Genomic DNA, 6,000 nt, shown 5'->3' on the forward strand with positions numbered 1-6,000 from the left:
TTACCGCATACCTTTTCATTCAGATGGCGATGGATAGTGCGAGCTGACACTGTTGTACCCTGTGTCTGCAGATCAGCTTGAATTTGTTTGGAAGTTAATCGGAGTTCTTTTTCCACCTATCGAACAATCCTTTGTTGTAATTTTTCATTAATTTTGCTCTTCCATCCACGTCCAGGGAGGTTAGCTACAGTGCCATGGGCTGTAAACCTCTTGATGATATTGCGCACAGTGGACACAGGAACATTAAGATCTCTGGAGATGGACTTGTAGCCTTGAGATTGTCCATGTTTTTCCACAATTTTTAACATTTTTTAACACTTCTTTCTTTTCTCCATGCTCAGTGTGACACACAACACAAAGGTTGAGTCAACTTTTCTCCATTTTAACTGGTTGAAAGTGTGATTACTATATTGCCCACACCTGCTACTTGCCACAGGTATGTCTAAATACAAATTACAGGAGCATCACATGCTTGAAAAGCAATTATTTCTTACAATTTTGACAAGGTGCCAATAATTTTGTCCAGTCCATTTTTGAGTTCTGTGTGAAATTTTATTGAAGTTTGACTTTTCTTCTCTGTTTTTTGTGTGTGTGTGTGTGTGTGTGTGTTGTTGCAGTGCAAACAAAAACAATAAGCATGTGAATACCAAAACATTTGCAATTGGAAAAAAAATTTGAGAGAAGTGTTGCATTTTCTGACAGAATTGAAAGGGTGCTGATATTTTTGGCCATGACTGTAAATATACTGTATAAATATGTGATTAATCATGATTAATTACAGAAAAATATGTGATTAATTAATTATTTTTATAATTGATTGACAGACAGCACTCTGTTAACCTTTTGTAGATCTTGGTGTTGGTATTTTTAGTTCATTTTACTATTGAATATGCATTTCAATTTAATTCCTAATTTTATAGCAGAAAGAGATCGGGACGGCCCCCACCCCCTTGGCTTCCTTCAAATTTTCAGTTCGATAATCCGGCCTTCAAATTAAGCTAGTTGACTAGCCCTGTTCTAGATAGAATTCAGTATACAACCCGAATTCCGGAAATGTTGGTGTCATGGTGCACACAGCGGGGAGGAATGAGGAACACAGAGACGTGGAATAACTCAAAATACAGTCTTTAATAAAATACAAAAGGGCAAGACAAGGCAGGGCTGAGACACACAGGAACACAAGGAACGTAACAAGTAGACCAGACAAAAAGGAACTAAACAGGCAGGAACTAAATACATAGGATAATAAACACACAGCTGAACAGAATCATAATCAAACTAAACAAGGACAGGAAAAAGACCATATAAGGACACAAGAGGGCGGGAAACACACAACACAGGACTGACATAACTCCCCCCTCCCAGAAGGCGCGTACCACCGGGGAGGGGACAGTTCGGGGCACCATGGTGGATTAGGGAGCTCAGGAGGCCATAGCAGGTGGTCTTCGTGGCCGTGGCCTCGGTCCCTTTGGCCCGGCCACTACAGCCGGAACCCTACTACACCCCCCCTTGGGGGAACTTACTGGCTCCGGGGCCCTTTGTGGGCTAGACTCAAGAACAGGAAGCCCTCCATGGGCTGAACACAGGAACAGGAGCCCTTTCAGGGCTATCCACAAGAACTCGTAAGCTGAGGCCCATACTGGGCATGACGGGAACACCCCAGCCCTCCTTGAGCTGGACGTAGAGTCAGGGGCCCTCACGGGGTTTACTCAGGAACCGCTTCCATATCAGCAACAGGAGAAGCAGGCAGCTTGGGAATGGCTTCTGTGGCCATAACTAGAGGAGCCACCTGCCCCAGACGAGTCTCCATGGACAAGACAAGACAAGATTAATTTAAAACTGTTCCTGTGGACACAAGACTTTAAAATGACTTGACTCTGGTCAGGGGCTGGATCCTGCACTGGACTCTTGGTCAGGACACTGGAGCAAACCTTGAAGCTGAAGTGAGCCGCAACCGGTGGGCTTGATGTCAGAGCAGCCGGCGGGCTTGAGGGAGCCACAGCCGGTGGATTTAAGCGAGTGGCAACCCGTAAACTTGACTTTGGAGCGGCCGGCGGGCTTGGGTTAGCCACAGCTGGCGGGCAGGACAGATGATCGGCCAACAGACTTGACTGATGATCGACTGGCAGGCTTGAGTGAGCCACGGCCGACGGGCTTAACTTCGTAGTGAACTTTACTGACAAGCGCCCAGTGGACTCGCAGAGCTCGCAGTGATCCCGCCGAACTTGAATTTCTGCAGGCTAGAGCAGGATGACGAGCGGTGACTTCCATGCCGCAGGGGAAGACAAACAGGAACAAACAAAAAACTTTCAAAAAACAGAAAACAAAACCGTGAAAAAAGGTGCCGTTCACTTTCGGTTTAGGTCTGGTCTTCTGTCATGGTGCACACAGTGGGGAGGAATGAGGAACACAGAGACGTGGAATAACTCAAAATACAGTCTTTAATAAAATCCAAAAGGGCAAGACAAGGCAGGGCTGAGACACACAAGAACACAAGGAACGTAACTAGTAGACCAGACGAAAATGAACTAAACAGGCAGGAACTACATACACAGGATAATAAACACAGCTGAACAGAATCATAATTAAACTAAACAAGGACAGGAAAAAGACCATATAAGGACACAAGAGGGCGGGAAACATGACGCAGGACTGACAGTCGGGATGTTTTTTAAATTTGAATAAAATGACCTTTGTTGGATGCCCGTGGTCTTCGGGCCCTCAGGCGACACTGCATCACTCATTGGCATGATTGTGTCAGTGAGTGCATTTACATGAACCCTATTAATGCGATTATGAGATTTTGAGAAAATTGCGATTCAACTTTACCTTGTAAGGATCCACCCGCTAGCCCAAACAGCGGAATCCAGTGGCCTGGTCGAAGGCTTAATGCATGCTCGGTCTTTTACTTGCGCCTCTGAATTTATCTGGATTTAGTTTCAATTTAAGTCTATCCCCATGTTCAGTCTGACTCCAATTCCAAGTGACCATTAAATTTAGACAATATTTATAATTAAAAACACAGACATCAATTGTATATTAATTTAGATATTTGATTATTCTGGAAATCCCATACTTTCAATTATTTTTTCATTAGGGACCAGGTATCACACAGGAATTACACTTTGGCCAATAGTGAATCCACAGACACAAACTCGTCAGTTCTAAACTTACTCAGAGGGTGCAGAGTGGTTATAATACCTTTAAGTGAGCTGTGCCTGCATACTCATAACAAAAAGTGTATTTTTTCCTATAACCAGGAGAGCTACACCGTGTTAAGTCGGTGACAGTCAGAAATCCAAAGTCTCCCTCATGGTGTTCCCCATGGTTCATCCATTGGTGCTTTGGTATGATTTGTCCTGAACGCAGATTTGTGGAAATACCACTACACATTAATCTACTTGAAAAATGATTTCTGAAGAGATCAGAATAAGTCAAATATAACATTTTATTATCAGTCAGGTAAATATGTATTAATTATGCCAATTACATAGCCAATTCAAAGATGTCAAATCATATCAATACAAAACATCAAATTCTCAAAGATTAATCTGAGAGTAAAAGATGCGTACCAGAGTACTTTCCCTTAAATACTACCAGAACAAAAGGCCCATAAACATTTATTCTCTGCCCCAAAACAGATTACATCTGTGTATGGGGGATGAGAAGCCTCCTGTAGGAGCTGTTCTCACGCACCCAAATGGTCACACCTGGTGTAGAGCAATGTTTATCAGATTTTGAAAGGAGACCACCCACAACAGAAGTACAGAATTCACTTAAGTTTCAATATTTCTCATAATATAGGTGACTACTGTAAAATTTAGACCAATTTACCAATCGCACAGAGACCTTTAAAATGATATCAAACATGAAGGGGAAAAACAACAGGTTCACCAGATTCATGATATGTGGGATATACATCTTCTTAATGAACTTTAAGTAAAACCTTTTGGGGGGGGGGACGACGACGACTGTACAGAGAGGGAGGGGGGAGTGTTGTAAATGAACAAGGGGAGTGGTGCTGTTTGTTGTCTTTGGAGATCTCTTCTCCAGATTAGTTTTATGACTTTATTGCATGGCATCTGTCTTTGCGAGAGTTCCTGAGTTTTAGCCTCAGAATTAATTTTATAAGGAAATAAATTCACTCCTTGCAACCTCATGTAAACGCAATACTTCCATCTAAATAACGCAATTAAACTCATAATCGCAGCAGCATGATTGCCGCTCTGACAAAAGTGCGCATGTGCTCATGATGTACATGAATGATATGACACGCACGTGTAATAATACGGAGATTAGAAACGATAGAGGGGAAGAAAGCATCGCATTTCTGGGGAAAACACAACTCGCTGCCACCAGTCTCTGTTCCTTACCCTCATCCAGAAACGGCAGCGTAGTCAAACGAATTGCCATCACATTTCTATGGCGCCGAAAAGGCATGGAATACAACAACCATACAAAAGTGTTTTGCATTAGACGAAAATAAATTAAAACATGGCCATTAACACACCTGCTCTTTCTGAGTCCATCATTTGTGCTGTGCAGTGGGGTATGTGAATAATGGTAGTAAAAAACAAAAAAAACTATTATTAACGAATAATAAGAATAATGGAAATTGCATGTAAATGGGAGTGAAGAGGTTTGCTAAACATCATAATGAGAATAAGTCTTTGCTCTGATTATTGGAAATAATTTTCTGTTCGTGCGCATGTAAACGTAATCATTGACATTACTAAATGGGCCCAGAAATACTTCCAGAAACCACTGTCGGTAAACACATTCCGCCGTGCCATCTGCAGATGCCAACTAAAGCTCTATCATGCAAAAAAGAAGTGCCGTTGTGTCCTGTGGGCCAAGGCTCATTTAAAACAGGCTTTTTCAAAGTGGAAAAGTGTTCTATGGTCAGACGAGTCCAAATTTGACATTCTTGTTGGAAATTGTCCTCCGGGCTAAAGAAGAGGGAGATCTTCCAGCATGTTATCAGTGTTCAGTTCAAAAGCCAGCAACTCTGATGGTATGGGGGTGCATAAGTGCATACGGTATGGGCAGCTTGCATGTTTTGGAAGGCACTATGAATGCTGAAAGGTATATAAAGGTTTTAGAGCAACATATGCTCCCCTCCAGGCAATGTCTAGTTCAGGGAAGGCCTTGTGTATTTCAGCAGGACAATGCAAAACCACATACTGCAGCTATTACAACAGCATGGCTGCGTAGTAGAAGAGTCCGGGTGCTGAATTGGCCTGCCTGCAGTCCAGAACTTTCACTTATAGAGAACATTTGGCGCATCATTAAATGAAAAATACATCAAAGACGACCACGAACTCTTCAGCAGCTGGAAATCTATATCAGGCAAGAATGGGACTAAATTCCAACAGCAAAACTCCAGAAACTCATAACCTCGATGCCCAGACGTCTTCAAACTGTTTTGAAAAGAAGAGGAATAACACCATGGTAAACAGGCCCCCAACTATTTTGAGACCGTAGCAGGCATCAAATTTGAAATTAGCTAATTTTGTGCATAAAATTTCTCAGTTTAAACATTTGTTATGTTATCTACGTTCTATTGTGAATAAAATATTGGCTCATGTGATTTGAAATTCTTTTAGTTTTCATTTTATTCAAATTTAAAAAACATCCCAACATTTCCGGAATTTGGGTTGTATATGTAACTGTACAAGACTATTTGGAAGCAAATATCCATATATTTATGGCTGTAAAGCAGAGATGAGTATATGCTTCAAAGCAGGCCAGAAATGACTAAACAGACAGAAACAGCCTGTTAATGTTGAAAGACACTAAAATTTACAACATATTGGATCTTGGTGAGGCAGCAAAAAACAGCTGCTCTAATCTCTGCATTTGCGAAACTAGCTTGACTGGATCCATAAATCCACATTGTACATGAAAATGGGTCAGTGCAACGACTTTGAGTCATCACATCGGTTTCTCTATCAATCTCTATGTAAAATCTGAGACGGACATGCTCTGCCACACCATCTC

This window comes from Onychostoma macrolepis, chromosome 19 (genome assembly GCF_012432095.1).
Source record: "Onychostoma macrolepis isolate SWU-2019 chromosome 19, ASM1243209v1, whole genome shotgun sequence".
In the NCBI taxonomy this organism is placed as follows: domain Eukaryota; kingdom Metazoa; phylum Chordata; class Actinopteri; order Cypriniformes; family Cyprinidae; genus Onychostoma; species Onychostoma macrolepis.